Raw genomic sequence first — 20,108 nt, 5'->3', positions numbered from 1 at the left:
GAGATGGGAGATGGGAGAAGGGGTAAAAAGGTAGGAGATGGGAGAAGGGGTAAAGGTAGGAGATGGGAGAAGGGGTAAAGGTAGGAGATGAGAGAAGGGGTAAAGGTAGGAGATGAGAGAAGGGGTAAAGGTAGGAGATGGAGAAGGGGTAAAGGTAGGAGATGGGAGATGGGAGAAGGGGTAAAGGTAGGAGATGGGAGAAGGGGTAAAGGTAGGAGATGGGAGATAGGAGATGGGTAAAGTAGGAGATAGGAGATGGGAGAAGGGGTACCGGTAGGAGATGGGAGAAGGGGTAAAGGTAGGAGATGAGAGAAGGGGTAAAGTTAGGAGATGGGAGAAGGGAGTAAAGGTAGGAGATGGGAGAAGGTGTAAACGTAGGAGATGGGAGAAGGGGTAAAGGTAGGAGATGGGAGAAGGGGTAAAGGTAGGAGATGAGAGAAGGGGTAAAGGTAGGAGATGAGAGAAGGGGTAAAGGTAGGAGATGGGAGATAGGAGGGAGAAGGGGTAAAGGTAGGAGATGGGAGAAGGGGTAAAGGTAGGAGATGGGAGAAGGGGTAAAGGTAGGAGATGGGAGAAGGGTAAAGGTAGGAGATGAGAGAAGGGGTAAAGGTAGGAGATGAGAGAAGGGGTAAAGGTAGGAGATGAGAGAAGGGGATGGGAGAAAAGGTAGGAGATGGGAGATGGGAGAAGGGGTAAAGGTAGGAGATGGGAGAAGGGTAAAGGTAGGAGATGGGAGATTGGGTAAAAAGTTAGGAGATGGGAGAAGGGGTACCGGTAGGAGATGGGAGAAGGGGTAAAGGTAGGAGATGAGAGAAGGGGTAAAGTTAGGGAGATGGGAGAAGGGGTAAAGGTAGGAGATGGGAGAAGGGGTAAAGGTAGGAGATGGGAGAAGGGGTAAAGGTAGGAGATGAGAGAAGGGAGTAAAGGTAGGAGATGAGAGAAGGGGTAAAGGTAGGAGATGGGAGATGGGAGAAGGGGTAAAGGTAGGAGATGGGAGAAGGGGTAAAGTTAGGAGATGGGAGAAGGGGTAAAGGTAGGAGATGAGAGATTGGGTAAAGTTAGGAGATGGGAGAAGGGGTACCGGTAGGAGATGGGAGAAGGGGTAAGGGTAGGAGATGAGAGAATGGGTAAAGTTAGGAGATGGGAGAAGGGGTACTGGTAGGAGATGGGAGAAGGGGTAAAGGTAGGAGATGAGAGATTGGGTAAAGTTAGGAGATGGGAGAAGGGGTACCGGTAGGAGATGGGAGAAGGGGTAAAAGGGATAGGAGATGAGAGAATGGGTAAAGGTAGGAGATGAGAGAAGGAGTAAAGGTAGGAGATGGGAGAAGGGGTAAAGGTAGGAGATGAGAGAAGGGGTAAAGTTAGGAGATGGGAGAAGGGGTAAAGGTAGGAGATGAGAGATTGGGTAAAGTTATGGGGAGATGGGAGAAGGGGTAAAGGTAAGAGATGGGAGAAGGGGTAAAGGTAGGAGATGAGAGATGGGAGAAGGGGTACCGGTAGGAGATGGGAGAAGGGGTAAAGGTAGGAGATGAGAGAAGGGGTAAAGGTAGGAGATGAGAGATTGGGTAAAGTTAGGAGATGGGAGAAGGGGTAAAGGTAAGAGATGGGAGAAGGGGTAAAGGTAGGAGATGAGAGAAGGGGTACCGGTAGGAGATGGGAGAAGGGGTAAAGGTAGGAGATGAGAGAAGGGGTAAAGTTAGGAGATGAGAGAAGGGGTAAAGGTAGGAGATGGGAGAATGGGGTAAAGGTAGGAGATGAGAAGTAAAGAGGGTAAAGTTAGGAGATGGGAGAAGGGGTAAAGGTAGGAGATGAGAGATTGGGTAAAGTTAGGAGATGGGAGAAGGGGTACCGGTAGGAGATGGGAGAAGGGGTAAGGGTAGGAAATGAGAGAAGGGGTAAAGGTAGGAGATGAGAGAAGGTGTAAAGGTAGGAGATGGGAGAAGGGGTAAAAAGGTAGGAGATGAGAGAAGGGGTAAAGTTAGGAGATGGGAGAAGGGGTAAAGGTAGGAGATGGGAGAAGGGGTAAAGTTAGGAGATGGGAGAAGGGGTAAAGGTAGGAGATGGGAGAAGCGGTAAAGGTAGGAGATGGGAGAAGGGGTAAAGGTAGGAGATGGGAGAAGGGGTAAAGGTAGGAGATGGGAGAAGGGGTACCGGTAGAAGATGGGAGAAGGGGTACCGGTAGGAGATGGGAGAAGGGGTACCGGTAGGAGATGGGAGAAGGGGTAAAGGTAGGAGGGGGGTGAGCAGGGAGGTCTTAGTGGAGTAGTTTGAGAGGGGAAGGAGGGAGGGATGAAAGGAGAGATGAGGGAGGGATGACAGAGGGATGACAGAGGGATGTAGGTAATGAGGGACTTTTAAGATGGAGTATCTCCATTTAAGGTTCTGTAATTTTGTGTTCCTCTACTGCTGTTCTGTTCCACCCAGACAGATGTTTCCATCTCTGTCTCTGTCTCTTTCTCTGTCTCTGTCTCTGTCTCTCTCTTATTGGTACAGGGGGCCTGCAGGGGGAGTTATTCTCGTTCAGTGAGGAGGGAGATCTGAAGTTGTGTTCTACAACCTGTTTACCATGTTCTCTCTTACAGGCTGACCCTTTGTTTGAGCATGACATCTAAGGGCTGGATGGTGATGTAACCGAATAAAGGGGATTTCCCAAATTAAAATTCTCTCTCTCTCTCTCTCTCTGTCACTCTCTCTCTCTGTCTCTCTCTGTCTCTGTCTCTCTCTCTCTCTCTCTCTCTCTTCCTCTTCCTCTTCCTCTCTCTCTCTCTCTCTCTCTCCTCTCTCTACACATCAGTCACTCAAATATGTGTGGTGGAGCCAGAATGTGTGGTCCAACTACTGTAAATTGGTTCTCATATAGGGACTACTGAGAGACTTCTAGAGATCACTTACTTACATCCTAATGGTTGTTTGAGAGATGAAGATCAATTGGATCAATACTTTTTACCAAACCAGGGACCATATCCACAAAGCCTCTCAGAGTAGGAGTGCTGATCTCAGGTCAGTTTAGCCTTTTAGATCAAAACTAATAAGACTATTTAGACAGGTGGGGACCTGATCCTCGATCAGCACTCCTACTCCTCCTATCTCCCTCATAATCTTCAGTCTCCACTCCATCTCACTCATAATATTCCATCTCCACTCTATCTCTCATAATATCCAGGCTCCATTATCTCTCTCATAATATCCAGTCTCAATTATCTCTCTCATAATATCCAGTCTCTGTTATCTCTCTCATAATATCCAGTCTCCATTATCTCTCTCATAATATCCAGTCTCCATTATCTCTCTCATAATATCCAGTCTGTTATCTCTCTCATAATATCCGGTCTCTGTTATCTCTCTCATAATATCCAGTCTCCATTATCTCTCTCATAATATCCAATCTCCATGATCTCTCTCATAATATCCAGTCTCCATTATCTCTCTCATAATATCCAGTCTCTGTTATCTCTCTCATAATACTCTATATACACCGTTCAAAAGTTTGGGGTCACTTAGAAATGTCCTTGTTTTTGAAAGAACAGCACATTTCTTGTTCAACAAAATAACATCAAATTGATCAGAAATACAGTGTAGACATTGTTAATGTTGTAAATGACTATTGTAGCTGGAAACAGCTGATTTTTTATAGAATATCTACATAGGTATACAGAGGCTGATTATCAGCAAACATCACTCATGTTTTCCGATGGCACATTGTGTTAGCTAATCCAAGTTTATTGTTTTAAAAGGCTAATTGATCAATAGAAAACCCTTTTGCAATTAAGTTAGCATAGCTGAAAACTGTTGTCCTGATTAAAGAAGCAAGAAAACTGGCATTCTTTAGACTAGTTAAGTATCTGGAACATTAGCATTTGTGGATTCAATTACAGGCTCAAAAGGTCCAGAAACAAAGAGCTTTCCTCTGAAACTTGTCAGTCTATTCTTGTTCTGAGAAATGAAGGCTATTCCATGTGAGAAATTGCCAAGAAACTGAAGATGTCGTACAACGCTGTGTACTACTCCCATCACAGAACAGCGCAAAGTGGCTCTACCAGAATAGAACGAGAAGTGGGAGGCCCCGGTGCACAACTGAGCAAGAGGACAAGTACATTATATTGTCTAGTTTGAGAAACAGCCGCCTCACAGGTCCTGGCAGCATAATTAAATAGCACCCACAAAACAGCAGTCTCAAAGTCAACAATGAAGAGGATGCTGGCCTTATAGGCCCTCATAATATTCAGTCTCCACTCCATCTCTCTCTTAATATTACATCTCCACTCTATATGTATCATAATATTTAATCTCCACTCTATCTCTCTCATAATATTCAGTCTCCACTCTATATGTATCATAATATTCAGTCTCCACTCCACCTCTCTCTTAATATTCAGTCTCCACTCCACCTCTCTCATAATATTCAGTCTCCACTCCACCTCTCTCATAATATTCAGTCTCCACTCCATCTCTCTCTTAATATTCAGTCTCCACTCCATCTCTCTCATAATATTCAGTCTCCACTCCATCTCTCTCTTAATATTCAGTCTCCACTCCATCTCTCTCTTAATATTCAGTCTCCACTCCATCTCTCTCTTAATATTTAGACTCCACTCCATCTCTCTCTTAATATTTAGTCTCCACTCCATCTCTCTCTTAATATTCAGTCTCCACTCCATCTCTCTCTTAATATTCAGTCTCCACTCCATCTCTCTCTTAATATTTAGACTCCACTCCATCTCTCTCTTAATATTCAGTCTCCACTCCATCTCTCTCTTAATATTTAGACTCCACTCCATCTCTCTCTTAATATTCAGTCTCCACTCCATCTCTCTCTTAATATTTAGACTCCACTCCATCTCTCTCTTAATATTCAGTCTCCACTCCATCTCTCTCTTAATATTTAGACTCCACTCCATCTCTCTCTTAATATTCAGTCTCCACTCCATCTCTCTCATAATATTCAGTCTCCACTCTATATGTATCATAATAATCAGTCTCCACTCCATCTTTCTCATAATAATCAGTCTCTACTCCATCTCTCTCATAATATTCAGTCTCCACTCTATATGTCTCATAATAATCAGTCTACACTCCATCTCTCTCATAATAATCAGTCTCCACTCTATATGTCTCATAATAATCAGTCTCCACTCTATATGTCTCATAATAATCAGACTCCACTCCATCTCTCTCATAATAATCAGTCTCCACTCCATCTCTCTCATAATAATCAGTCTCCACTCCATCTCTCTCATAATAATCAGTCTCCACTCCATCTCTCTCATAATATTCAGTCTCCACTCCATCTCTCTCATAATATTCAGTCTCCACTCTATGTCTCATAATAATCAGTCTCCACTCTATGTCTCATAATAATCAGTCTCCACTCTATATGTATCATAATAATCAGTCTCCACTCTATATGTCTCATACTATTCTTTCTCACAACAATTCTGCTCATTTTATTCTCTCTCTTCTTTTTCTCAGAAATGTAAAAAGCCTAAATATCTGATTAATCATGGTGACTCTATAAAGCATAGCCTGACAATTCACTGTGTATTCAAATATTCATAGGTCTGTTTGACTGCTGAGGTGTAGAGCATGGGTCCCTAATGGCACCCTATTCCTTTAAAGCTTTGGTCAAAATTAGTGCACTATATAGAGAATATGATGCCATTTGGGATTCACCGGGAGAGATGTAGAGGCTATAGCCACAAGCAGACACTCATAGTATGCAGAGGAGTCCTGAGGAAGGACTGGAGTGTGGTCCAAATGTGTCCCTATTCTGTATAAAGTGCACTACTTTTGACCAGGGCCCAGGGTTTCCATAGGATATAGGCTCCCTTTTTGGGACACATCATTGGGCTCCAATCTACATTTCCTTCAATTCGTTCTCATGCTGTTCTCTCAGTCACATGTACCTCTGCTGTTATCAGTCACATGTACCTCTGCTGTTCTCTCAGTCACATGTACCTCTGCTGTTCTCTCAGTCACGCACGTGTACCTCTGCTGTTCTCTCAGTCACGCACGTGTACCTCTGCTGTTCTCTCAGTCACGCACGTGTACCTCTGCTGTTCTCTCAGTCACATGCACCTCTGCTGTTCTCTCAGTCACATGTACCTCTGCTGTTCTCTCAGTCACATGTACCTCTGCTGTTCTCTCAGTCACATGTACCTCTGCTGTTCTCTCAGTCACATGTACCTCTGCTGTTCTCTCAGTCACATGTACCTCTGCTGTTCTCTAAGCCACATGTACCTCTGCTTTTCTCTCAGTCACGTACGTGTACCTCTGCTGTTCTCTCAGTCACGTACGTGTACCTCTGCTGTTCTCTCAGTCACATGTACCTCTGCTTTTCGCTCAGTCACATGTACCTCTGCTGTTCTCTCAGTCACATGCACCTCCGCTGTTCTCTCAGTCACATGTACCTCTGCTGTTCTCTCAGTCACATGTACCTCTGCTGTTCTCTCAGTCACATGTACCTCTGCTGTTCTCTCAGTCACATGTACCTCTGCTGTTCTCTCAGTCACATGTACCTCTGCTTTTCTCTCAGTCACGCATGTGTACCTCTGCTGTTCTCTCAGTCACGTACATGTACCTCTGCTGTTCTCTCAGTCACATGCATCTACGCTGTTCTCTCAGTCACATGTACCTCTGCTGTTCTCTCAGTCACATGCACCTCTGCTGTTCTCTCAGTCACATGTACCTCTGCTTTTCTCTCAGTCACGCACTTGCACCTCTGCTGTTCTCTCAGTCACATGTACCTCTGCTGTTCTCTCAGTCACATGCACCTCCGCTGTTCTCTCAGTCACATGTACCTCTGCTGTTCTCTCAGTTACATGTACCTCTGCTGTTCTCTCAGTCACGTACGTGTACCTCTGCTGTTCTCTCAGTCACATGCACCTCTGCTGTTCTCTCAGTCACATGCACCTCTGCTGTTCTCTCAGTCACATGTACCTCTGCTGTTCTCTCAGTCACATGTACCTCTGCTGTTCTCTCAGTCACATGTACCTCTGCTGTTCTCTCAGTCATGTGTACCTCTGCTGTGCTGTCAGTCACGTACGTGTACCTCTGCTGTTCTCTCAGTCACATGTACCTCTGCTGTTCTCTCAGTCACGTGTACCTCTGCTGTTCTCTCAGTCACGTGTACCTCTGCTGTTCTCTCAGTCACATGTACCTCTGCTGTTCTCTCAGTCACATGTACCTCTGCTGTTCTCTCAGTCACATGTACCTCTGCTGTTCTCTCAGTCACGTACGTGTACCTCTGCTGTTCTCTCAGTCACATGTACCTCTGCTGTTCTCTCAGTCACATGCACCTCTGCTGTTCTCTCAGTCACATGCACCTTTGCTGTTCTCTCAGTCACATATACCTCTGCTGTTCTCTCAGTCACGTACGTGTACCTCTGCTGTTCTCTCAGTCACATGTACCTCTGCTGTTCTCTCAGTCACATGTACCTCTGCTGTTCTCTCAGTCACATGTACCTCTGCTGTTCTCTTAGTCACATGTACCTCCGCTGTTCTCTCAGTCACATGTACCTCCGCTGTTCTCTCAGTCACATGTACCTCTGCTGTTCTCTCAGTCACATGTACCTCTGCTGTTCTCTCAGTCACATGTACCTCTGCTGTTCTCTCAGTCACATGTACCTCTGCTGTTCTCTCAGTCACATGTACCTCTGCTGTTCTCTCAGTCACATGTACCTCCGCTGTTCTCTCAGTCACATGTACCTCCGCTGTTCTCTCAGTCACATGTACCTCTGCTGTTCTCTCAGTCACATGTACCTCTGCTGTTCTCTCAGTCACATGTACCTCTGCTGTTCTCTAAGCCACATGTACCTCTGCTTTTCTCTCAGTCACATGTACCTCTGCTGTTCTCTCAGTCACATGTACCTCTGCTGTTCTCTCAGTCACATGTACCTCCGCTGTTCTCTCAGTCACATGTACCTCTGCTGTTATGTAGTGGTGGTCACAACATTACTGTCGAATAACTGTCGATCTCACAGTAATTGACCGTTAATTAATGTAAACACATTTAGCATCTCCTGGCTTCCACACATAACCTACAAGCCACTGATGTTGACCTTTGGACATCTACACTTGAAAAAGTCTAATACGTGTAATATAGCCCGCACGTTCACAATAAATCCATTATTTATTTTAGACAGATCTAAAGAAGGATGATGTGAAGAAAATGGAATCTATTTCAGAAGAACAGAATAGCATACTCTGAGTTGTCCTTATGTTAGGTCCTGACCTGGCTACTCCATATGGCTGTGGGCTCCACTAGTTCATTTAGCAGTTGTTATTTGCTTTATTTTTTTATAGCTGAAGAACAGAATTGAACAAAGCTGAATAAAATAGAAAGGACATTTACTCCAAACGATCTGTAACGGCTTTCTATTGGTGAAGGAGAGTCGGACCAAACTGCAGCGTGTAGATTTCGATCCATGTTTAATAAAACAACGTAACACGAATCAAAATACAAACTCAACAAAACAATAAACGTAATGAAAACCGAAACAGCCTAAACTGGTGCAAACTACCACAGAATAAGGCCATCAAGACACTAAGGACAATCACCCACAATACAACCAAAGAATATGGCTGCCTAAATATGGTTCCCAATCAGAGACAACGGTAAACACCTGCCTCTGATTGAGAACCACTTCAGACAGCCATAGACTCTCCCAGAACACCCCACTAAGCTACAATCCCACTAAGCTACACACCACATACAAAAACCCATGTCACACCCTGGCCTGACCAAAACATAAAGAAAAACACAAAATACTTCGACCAGGGCGTGACAGAACCCCCCAAGGTGCGGACTCCCGAACGCACCTCAAAACAACAGGGAGGGTCCGGGTGGGCGTCTGTCCATGGTGGCGGCTCCGGTGCGGGACGCGGACCCCACTCAAACACTGTCTTAGTCCCTCTTCCTCGCGTCCCTGGATAGTCCACCCTCGCCGCCGACCATGGCCTAGTAGTCCTCACCCAGAACCCCACTGGACTGAGGAGCAGATCGGGACTGAAGGACAGCTCGGGACGGAGGCAGCTCGGGACTGAGGGGAAGCTCGGGAGTGAGAGAAAGCTCGAGAGTGAGAGAAAGCTCGAGAGTGAGAGAAAGCTCAGGAGTGAGAGAAAGCTCAGGAGTGAGAGAAAGAGTGAGAGAAAGCTCAGGAGTGAGAGGAAGCTCAGGAGTGAGAGGAAGCTCAGGCAGGTTGATGGATCTACCAGATCCTGGCTGGCTGGTGGTTCCGGCAGATCCTGGCTGACTGGCAGATCCTGGCTGACTGGCGGATCCTGGCTGACTAGCGGTTCTGGCAGATCCTGGCTGACTGGCGGATCCTGGCTGACTGGCGGATCCTGGCTGACTGGCGGATCCTGGCTGACTGGCGGATCTGGCAGATCCTGGCTGACTGGCAGATCCTGGCTGACTGGCGGATCTGGCAGATCCTGGCTGACTGGCGGATCCTGGCTGACTGACGTATCCTGGCTGACAAGCGGATCTGGCAGATCCTGGCTGACTGGCGGATCCTGGCTGACTGGCGGATCCTGGCTGACTAGCGGATCTGGCAGATCCTGGCTGACTGGCAGATCCTGGCTGACTAGCCGGTCTGGCAGATCCTGGCTGACTGGCGGATCCTGGCTGACTGGCGGATCTGGCAGATCCTGGCTGACTGGCGGATCCTTGCTGACTGGCGGATCCTGGCCGACTGGCAGATCCTGGCCGACTGGCAGATCCTGGCCAACTGGCACTACTGGCAGATCCTGGCCGACTGGCACTTCTGGCGGCTCCATGTAGACTGACAGCTCTGGCTGCGCTGAACAGGCGGGAGACTCCGGCAGCGCTGTAGAGGAGAAAGGCTCTGGCTGCGCTAAACAGGCGGGAGACTCCAACAGCGCCGGACAGGCGGGACGCTCCGGCAGCGGCGCCGGACAGGCGGGATGCTCCGGCAGCGGCGTCGGAGAGGCAGGACGCTCCGGCAGCGGCGCCGGACAGGCGGGACCCTCCGGCAGCGGCGCCGGACAGGCGGGAGGCTCCGGCAGCGGCGCCGGACAGGCGGGAGGCTCCGTCAGCGGCGCCGGACAGGCGGGACGCTCCGGCAGCGGCGCCGGACAGGCGGGAGGCTCCGGCAGCGGCGCCGGACAGGCGGGACGCTCCGGCAACGCTGGACAGGTGGGACACACTGTAGGCCTGATGCGTGGTGCTGGCACTGGTGGTAATGAACCGAGGACACGCACAGGAAGCCTGGTGCGGGGAGCTGCTACCGGAGGGCTGGGGTGTGGAGGTGGTACTGGATAGACCGGACCGTGCAGGCGCACTGGAGCTCTTGAGCACCGAGCCTGCCCAACCTTACCTGGCTCGATGCCCACTCTAGCCCGGCCGATACGAGGAGCTGGAATATACCGCACCGGGCTATGCACCCGCACTGGGGACACCGTGCGCACCACTGCATAACAAGGTGCCTGCCCGGTCTCTCTAGCCCCCCGGTAACCACAGGAAGTTAGCGTAGGTCTCCTACCTAGCGTAGCCATACTCCCTGTGAGCCACCCCCCAAAAATTTTTTGGGGCTGATTCTCAGGCTTCCTTGCCAACCGTGTTCCCTCATATCGCCGGCTCCTCTCTCCGGCTGCCTCTGCTCTCCTCGCTGCCTCCACCTGTTCCCATGGAAGGCGATCCCTTCCCGCCAGGATCTCCTCCCATGTGTAGCAACCCTTGCCATCCAATATCTCGTCCCATGTCCAATCCTCATTGCGCCGCTGTTGCTGCCTTTGCTGCTTCTCCTGTGGCTCCTGCCTGTTGACACGCTGCTTGGTCCTGTGGTGGGTGATTCTGTAACGGCTTTCTATTGGTGAAGGAGAGTCGGACCAAACTGCAGCGTGTAGATTTCGATCCATGTTTAATAAAACAACGTAACACGAATCAAAATACAAACTCAACAAAACAATAAACGTAATGAAAACCGAAACAGCCTAAACTGGTGCAAACTACCACAGAATAAGGACATCAAGACACTAAGGACAATCACCCACAATACAACCAAAGAATATGGCTGCCTAAATATGGTTCCCAATCAGAGACAACGGTAAACACCTGCCTCTGATTGAGAACCACTTCAGACAGCCATAGACTCTCCAAGAACACCCCACTAAGCTACAATCCCACTAAGCTACACACCACATACAAAAACCCATGTCACACCCTGGCCTGACCAAAACATAAAGAAAAACACAAAATACTTCGACCAGGGCGTGACACGATCTGAGTGTGCCAATGTGGCTATTCTGTGTTGAGCAGTTAACAAGGAAAAAGGTATGTTGATAAACTATTAGGCTATTTGTTCACATTATAAATGCAGCAATGAGCACAGTCTATAAGTGTGAATGTTCCATTAGTGGAAAACACCATTATCAAAAGTGACCACAAATGTGATTATGCATGTAATGCTTTTATTATAAAGGTGCATTTTTATGGTGAAAGTTAACTTCCCCAAACTTGAAACTCACGTGCTGCTTATGTTAGGCTCTACACCCCTTGTAAAGCAGATTAATGTGGTTAATTTTAATAAGTTATTTGGCCACTTTAGTTGTGACACAAACCTTATTAAAACATATAGACCTGTGGCTAGGCTACAGCAGGTGAGCAACTATGAATTGTAAAAAGTCACAAACAAAAAACATGATTTCTTATGCTAGGCATCATTCACAAGTGATCATATTTAATTCACAGGTGATAGGCTAATATTGTCACCCATCAGACCAGTTTTGATTGAGCCTTGTCTTTACATACACTAAGGAATATATGTGTGAAATGTGTTTTTATTTAGAATGGAACATTATTATGCACCTGTATCGAAACAGGGGCAGCTGGAAAAAATACATGTCATCTATGCACTTAAATAGAGAATGGAGGACGCTTTCCCGTGGTTCATGTTCATGCCAGCCTGGTAGGCTATACTGCTGTTGTAAATATAAGCAATGTGCTTAATATTAGGAAAGCTGATAAATAAATATAGTAGACCTAGCCTATAGAAGGCTGATCCTCATCTTTTTATTAGAGGCCATCACTCTATTTGTTATCAGTCACATGTAGCTCTGCTGTTATCAGTCACATGTAGCACTGCTGTTATCAATCACATGTAGCTCTGCTGTTATCAGTCACATGTACCTCTGCTGTTATCAGTCACATGTAGCTCTGCTGTTATCAGTCACATGTACCTCTGCTGTTCTCTCAGTCACATGTAGCTCTGCTGTTATCAGTCACATGTAGCTCTGCTGTTATCAGTCGCATGTACCTCTGCTGTTCTCTCAGTCACATGTACCTCTGCTGTTCTCTCAGTCACATGTACCTCTGCTGTTCTCTCAGTCACGTGTAGCTCTGCTGTTATCAGTCACATGTAGCTCTGCTGTTATCAGTCGCATGTACCTCTGCTGTTCTCTCAGTCACATGTACCTCTGCTGTTATCAGTCACATGTACCTCTGCTGTTCTCTCAGTCACATGTAGCTCTGCTGTTATCAGTCACATGTACCTCTGCTGTTCTCTCAGTCACATGTACCTCTGCTGTTATCAGTCACATGTACCTCTGCTGTTCTCTCAGTCACATGTACCTCTGCTGTTCTCTCAGTCACATGCACCTCTGCTGTTCTCTCAGTCACATGTACCTCTGCTGTTCTCTCAGTCACATGTACCTTTGCTGTTCTCTCAGTCACATGTACCTCTGCTGTTCTCTCAGTCACATGTACCTCTGCTGTTCTCTCAGTCACATGTATCTCTGCTGTTCTCTCAGTCACATGTACCTCTGCTGTTCTCTCAGTCACATGTACCTCTGCTGTTATCAGTCACAGGTAGCTCTGCTGTTATCAGTCACATGTACCTCTGCTGTTCTCTCAGTCACATGTACCTCTGCTGTTCTCTCAGTCACATGTACCTCTGCTGTTCTCTCAGTCACATGTACCTCTGCTGTTATCAGTCACATGTACCTCTGCTGTTATCAGTCAGTAATAAATAATAATAATAGTAAACCTCTACTTTAGTGAAGAAAACATTGATGCCAGGTGTGTTGTAATAAATTGAGTGGTGTCCACTGATTAAACGCAGTCTTTCTGGAAAATCCCAGATATTCACAAAGTTTGTGATGAATGACAGGTTGATTCTTCATGCAAAATAGATTTGGTGTTTAAAATTAAATGAAGCAGCTTTATTTTAGGGGTTTAGTGAAGGTGGGTCTTTTTTGACCCTTAGGGTTAAGCTTATCCATCTTATTCTCCAGTGACTGGATATTTGCCAATAGAACAGAGAGCGTGTTTTTCTTCCTCAATTTCACACATCTACGGCTGCGGCATTTTGGTAGCCCATGGAACAAAGGAATAGGTTCCGGTTTGCACTTCTCATTCTAACAGGAAATAATGGATGGAAACTAACATTATTCTATCAATCAGAGAACTCAACGGATGACAAAAGTCCTCTTCCATCATCTTCCAGCTTGTCTCTTTTTCTTTCTCTCTCTCTTTCTCTATTGCGCTCTCGCTCTCTGTCTCTCTCTCGCTCTGTCTCTCTCTCTCTCTCGCTCTGTCTCTCTCTCGCTCTCTGTCTCTCTCTCGCTCTCTGTCTCTCTCTCACTCTCTGTCTCTCTCTCTCTCGCTCTCTGTCTCTCTCTCACTCTGTCTCTCTCTCTCGCTCTCTGTCTCTCTCTCACTCTCTGTCTCTCTCTCTCTCTCTCTCTCTCGCTCTCTGTCTCTCTCGCTCTCTGTCTCTCTCGCTCTGTCTCTCTCTCGCTCTCTGTCTCTCTCTCGCTCTCTGTCTCTCTCTCGCTCTCTGTCTCTCTCGCTCTCTGTCTCTCTCTCACTCTCTGTCTCTCTCTCACTCTCTGCCTCTCTCTCTCGCTCTCTGTCTGTCTGTCTGTCTGTCTGTCTGTCTGTCTGTCTGTCTGTCTGTCTGTCTGTCTGTCTGTCTGTCTGTCTGTCTGTCTGTCTGTCTGTCTGTCTGTCTGTCTGTCTGTCTGTCTGTCTCTCTCTAGCCCTGCCCCTCTGCTTATTTGATTGCATAATTTGTTTCACAATCGTCTGTTCATAGTTCATCATTTATTGTTCCTCTGGAACCATGTGTCTGTTGCCATGACACCAAGGACGCATCCAAAATGCCACCCTGTTCCCTATGTGACCCATCCCCAAAATGAAATGGTGTTTTTTTACAATGGATAAAAGTACAGAGTCAGAGCTAGAAAATGGTATATCATACACCAACGATTTCAAGACTAAAAGTGGTGAAAGTACTATCAAAAATGTGTAGTAAAAATACACTTCATCTTATTCTTGGCCTATATCCTATTCTGACTTTGTTGCAGGTTGTTCTTCACATTGCTGTCTCTGGTAACAATCAACGTTTATTTGTCACATGCACAGGTTACAGAAGGTTACTATGCAGATCATAAATCTAACGTTAGCTAGCTAGCTAACAGTTCGCTTTAATTTGCAATGAAAATGACTTTCTGACAATATTAGAAACGTTAATACCTGAAAACGCAGCTACTCTTACCGTATACATGGATGAACACCTCTCCCTCTCTGCCATGGATGCCACGGTTGCCCTTAGTTTGAAGATGTAATCCGGAGACAGGTGTTTTATACAACAGCCTTCTGTGTTCTCATTTGGACTCTCTGCATTTGGTAATCATCTCTGCTTCCACCGGGCATTCCACTGATTTCAAAACTCGGTCAACTTCTTCTGTGCCAACAACATTGTTAATCACAGTTTCTTCCCCATCACAGTCATCAGAACACTCTACAAAGTCTGGTTCAATTAAAATGTTTTTACCTAAATCATGGAGTTCCTCATCGTCTGATTCATTTTCAGAGATAGTCAGCATGGCACGATCGACCTCCAGAAAGTATTTTATCACAATTATTTCCCACTGATCTTTGCCGATAGCACATTTTAAAATGTTGAGAGCAGTAGCTACACTTCTTCAGTTCTTCATGATATCTTAAAAAAAGCTGCAGTAGAAGGATTATCTAGACATACTGAACAGCTCATGTTATTGACAGAAGCATGCTACATGGCAGACCAATCCGGACTCATCGCTCGGCATGTCCAGCCCCTTCATTATTTAAGCCAATCATGGCCTGCAGGAAGGTTCCTGTATTTTTCCATGGCTAAAACAACTAGGCTTGTATTTTAACAGTTTTATTCATATTTACAGATGGGCATACAGTTTTTTTATTAAGGCAATTGAAAGTTCACATGATCCAGAAGGTATTTCTGTCAAAAAAAGTGTTTTAATAAAAAAGGGGGAGTGAGGTACGACATACGCCTAGCTTCCTGAAACGGGTCACCTATACAGTACACTACTTTGTAGGGAATAGGGTGCCATTTGGGATGCCCAGCTCCAGACATGAAGGACTTTAACATATTATGGAACCCTAATGGGTTCTATCTGTTTTAATAGAGATGATGTGGTGTATGTATATATATATATATATATATATATATATATATATATATATATATATATATATATATATATACAGTGCCTTGCGAAAGTATTCGGCCCCCTTGAACTTTGCGACCTTTTGCCGCATTTCAGGCTTCAAACATAAAGATATAAAACTGTATTTTTTTGTGAAGAATCAACAACAAGTGGGACACAATCATGAAGTGGAACGACATTTATTGGATATTTCAAACTTTTTGAACAAATCAAAAACTGAAAAATTGGGCGTGCAAAATTATTCAGCCCCTTTACTTTCAGTGCAGCAAACTCTCTCCAGAAGTTCAGTGAGGATCTCTGAATGATCCAATGTTGACCTAAATGACTAATGATGATAAATACAATCCACCTGTGTGTAATCAAGTCTCCGTATAAATGCACTTGCACTGTGATAGTCTCAGAGGTCCGTTAAAAGAGCAGAGAGCATCATGAAGAACAAGGAACACACTAGGCAGGTCCGAGATACTGTTGTGAAGAAGTTTAAAGCCGGATTTGGATACAAAAATATTTCCCAAGCTTTAAACATCCCAAGGAGCACTGTGCAAGCGATAATATTGAAATGGAAGGAGTATCAGACCACTGCAAATCTACCAAGACCTGGCCGTCCCTCTAAACTTTCAGCTCATACAAGGAGAAGACTGATCAGAGATGCAGCCAAGAGGCCCATGATCACTCTGGATGAACTGCAGAGATCTACAGCTGAGGTGGGACACTCTGTCCATAGGACATCAATCAGTCGTATATTGCACAAATCTGGCCTTTATGGAAGAGTGGCAAGAAGAAAGACATTTCTTAAAGATATCCATAAAAAGTGTTGTTTAAAGTTTGCCACAAGCCACCTGGGAGACACACCAAACATGTGGAAGAAGGTGCTCTGGTCAGATGAAACCAAAATTGAACTTTTTGGCAACAATGCAAAACGTTATGTTTGGCGTAAAAGCAACACAGCTCATCACCCTGAACACCCCATCCCCACTGTCAAACATGGTGGTGGCAGCATCATTGATGGGAAGATGGATGGAGCCAAATACAGGACCATTCTGGAAGAAAACCTGATGGAATCTGCAAAAGACCTGAGACTGGGACGGAGATTTGTCTTCCAACAAGACAATGATCCAAAACATAAAGCAAAATCTACAATGGAATGGTTCAAAAATAAACATATCCAGGTGTTAGAATGGCCAAGTCAAAGTCCAGACCTGAATCCAATCGAGAATCTGTGGAAAGAACTGAAAACTGCTGTTCACAAATGCTCTCCATCCAACCTCACTGAGCTCGAGCTATTTTGCAAGGAGGAATGGGAAAAAATTTCAGTCCCTCGATGTGCAAAACTGATAGAGACATACCCCAAGCGACTTACAGCTGTAATCGCAGCAAAAGGTGGCGCTACAAAGTATTAACTTAAGGGGGCTGAATAATTTTGCACGCCCAATTTTCAGTTTTTGATTTGTTAAAAGTTTGAAATATCCAATAAATGTCGTTCCACTTCATGATTGTGTCCCACTTGTTGTTGATTCTTCACAAAAAAATACAGTTTTATATCTATATGTTTGAAGCCTGAAATGTGGCAAAAGGTCGCAAAGTTCAAGGGGGCCGAATACTTTCGCAAGGCACTGTATATATATATATATATATATAATGTTTATATGCATAGAATGCACGCACGCAGCCAGGCAGGCAGACACACACACTGACAACTTACTGGGGTGTTTATTGTGAAGCCTCAGTGTTGGCCTCTGGTGTTGTGTTCTGTAACCCATGTAAACATGGTTAGCATTACGTCAGAGCTTTACTGAGGCCTCCAGAGCTGCAAAACACTGGGCTGGACATGTCTGTCTGCGTGTGTGTGTGTGTGTGTGTGTCTGTGTGTGTGTGTGTGTGTGTGTGTGTGTGTGTGTGTGTCTGTGTGTGTGTGTGCGTGCGTGCGTGTGTGTGTGCGTACGTCTGTGTGTCTGTGTGTGTGTGTGTGTCTGTATGTAACTATGTGTGTCTATGTGTATGTATGTGTGTGAGTGTGTGTGTGTGTGTTTGTGTGCGTGTGTCTGTGTCACACACACACACACACACACACACACACACACACACACACACACACACACACACACACACACACACACACACACACACACACACACACACACACACACTCCAGGGCTTTGTAGCTGAGGGCTGGTTACCTCTCTTAGCTCAAATTAGTTTTACGTTCGACCAGACCAGTGTTCTAGGAATAAATGAATAACCCATATCTGTCATCATCAATCAATCTATCAATCAGTCAGTCAGTCACTCAGGCCAGGCACTGGGCCATGGATTATAGATACTGTACGCATATAAAGAGCACATCAGACAGTCATTTCACTGCATCTGGCTTATTTCTGTTGAGCTTATCAAAGTATCTGTCACTAGCTGGTAATGCAAATAACACTTTAGATTTGCAATCCAGATTTTCTTATTTTTGTGTGTGTGTGTGTGTGTCATGCCTACTGTTTCACACAGCAGTAGACTAGTTCAGTAAATATACGTTCCCCTGTGTTTGTGTGTGTATTGTAGATGGACCCTGTAACCTGTCCTTAGGAATCTCCAGGTGTGCCCGAGCAACACCGTTCTGTCCAACACTACGGCCCTATCTGAACCTCTCGGATCCTCTTTCCCCCAGCACCAAGACTTCTATCTGTGAGTACTACCTATTCAGATAAAACAATGTTGATATGCAACTTTAATGCTGTGACTTTTCAAGCACTGTGGGTCATCGTCAGGCGTCAACAACGTCTGAAAAGAAAGAAGGATGTAGAAATGTGTTGCTTTGTGTTGCTCAGTTTGAAATGTTGGTCGACGCCTACCATGTATTTCCACTTCAACTTGATAATAAGTGATAGTTATAGTGATGTAGAAACTGAAGATACGTTTGTATGGGTCAGTACTGATTAGGTTGTTGGATTGCACCTCTGGTTTGTGCAGTGTGTTGGGGATTTTCTGTTTCATCAGAGACTAAGAGATGCAGCTACTGTATGATCGCTTTAGCATTACCTGCTTCACTACTCTGCAGAGCGGGAAAGTTATTAGCTATCACAGCGCCGCGGTTTCATGTGGTAGAATAGCTTGTGCGTGCGTCTGCGTGTGTGTTTGTGTGCATGTGTTCGTGTGTGCATGTGTGCATTTGTGAGAGAGAGTATGTGCATGTGTAAGTCTGTGTGCACGTGTGTGTATGTGTGTGTACGTGTACTTATGTACTGAAGTGTGTATGTGGTCGTAGATCATTAATTAATGTGATAATTGCTCGTGCACTATGTATTTATTGAACCATGGTCAACGCAGTAAGTAGCGCTGAAATCACCACACATGGTGATCTAACCCGTATAAAATTACACAAGGAACAATGTCATTATATCTCAAGAGCATTTGAGTGTTTAGTTCAGCGTGTGGTTTGATACCAGGCTCATTTTGAAACGCTTCAAGGGTCAGTCAAGAAGTGATGCAAAGGCTATGGGATAAAGTGGTGGGTGTCTAAACAAATACCATCATAGAAAAAGTTATGTTCAAATGCATAACAAAGAAGACAGATAGATGAACTTTACCAGTGCTACATATAATACCAATATATATTATAGCTATACTGGACATTTTAGAGTGATATCTTTGCATAGATATTATAATGTGCGGTACATTGTTTAACCTTGACATCGCTATCCCTGTCTTAGTACAATGAACGCATCTCTTCAAACCTCAGAGGAAGTTTTGAGCAACATCACTTCAATGTCACTGACCCGTTCAAGGACCACATTTAGGGAAGAACACACATTCTGAGGTGGAATACGGAGATGAAATTTGTAATATGTGTCTTCACAGCAGAAACCTCTCTGACTAGGTTCTAGGCTTCACCAACCTGGACTCAGGGGTAGACGTAACATTGTAAATTAAAATATGGAACGCTCAAATTAGTATGATATGTAACGTTTGGTGTATTAGTTTGTGGACTTCAATCATCCATTCAATACGATATGTAACAAATTGCAATACGTATCATATGTTACGAATTCCAATCTTTTGTTGCTAACGTTAGCTTGCTGCTAGCTAGGCAGCTAACGTTAGCTAGGCTATGAGTTAGGTTTAGGGGCTAAGGTTAGGGTTTAAGGTTATGTTTAGGAGTTAGGTTAAAGGGTTGAGGTTAGGGGAAATGTTAGTTAATATCCTGCATAGTTGCAAAGTAGCTAAACGGTAGTAAGTAGTTGCGAAGTTGCTAATTCGCTTAAATTGTCCATTGAGATTCGAACATGGCAGCCTTCGGTTGCTAGACGTTTGTGTTATATGCCCACCGATCCACCTTGACCAACCACCCTCTTTCGTTTCTGCCTTAAGTAACCTTCTGTCTTATGTAACCATACAAAACCATACATAACATATCACACTAATTTCATTGTCCTGGATTTTCGTTTACTATGTTATGTCTAGTCTATGAGACAATGTTGGCTTCACACCTCCAGCCTCGAGTTCTGTCTGCATTCCAATTGGCACCCTTTTCTATATAGTGCAATACTTTTGACCAGAGCCCTATTTGGTCTATGTAGGGAATAGGGTGCCATTTGGTACACATAGTCTAGTCCTGCCTCGGCTGGATTCACAATTAATGCTTTACAGATGAA

Source organism: Oncorhynchus nerka, linkage group LG5 (assembly GCF_034236695.1).
Source record: "Oncorhynchus nerka isolate Pitt River linkage group LG5, Oner_Uvic_2.0, whole genome shotgun sequence".
Classification (NCBI taxonomy): Eukaryota; Metazoa; Chordata; class Actinopteri; order Salmoniformes; family Salmonidae; genus Oncorhynchus; species Oncorhynchus nerka.
The sequence above is the reverse complement of the archived record's forward strand: the minus strand, read 5'-3'. Positions refer to the sequence as shown.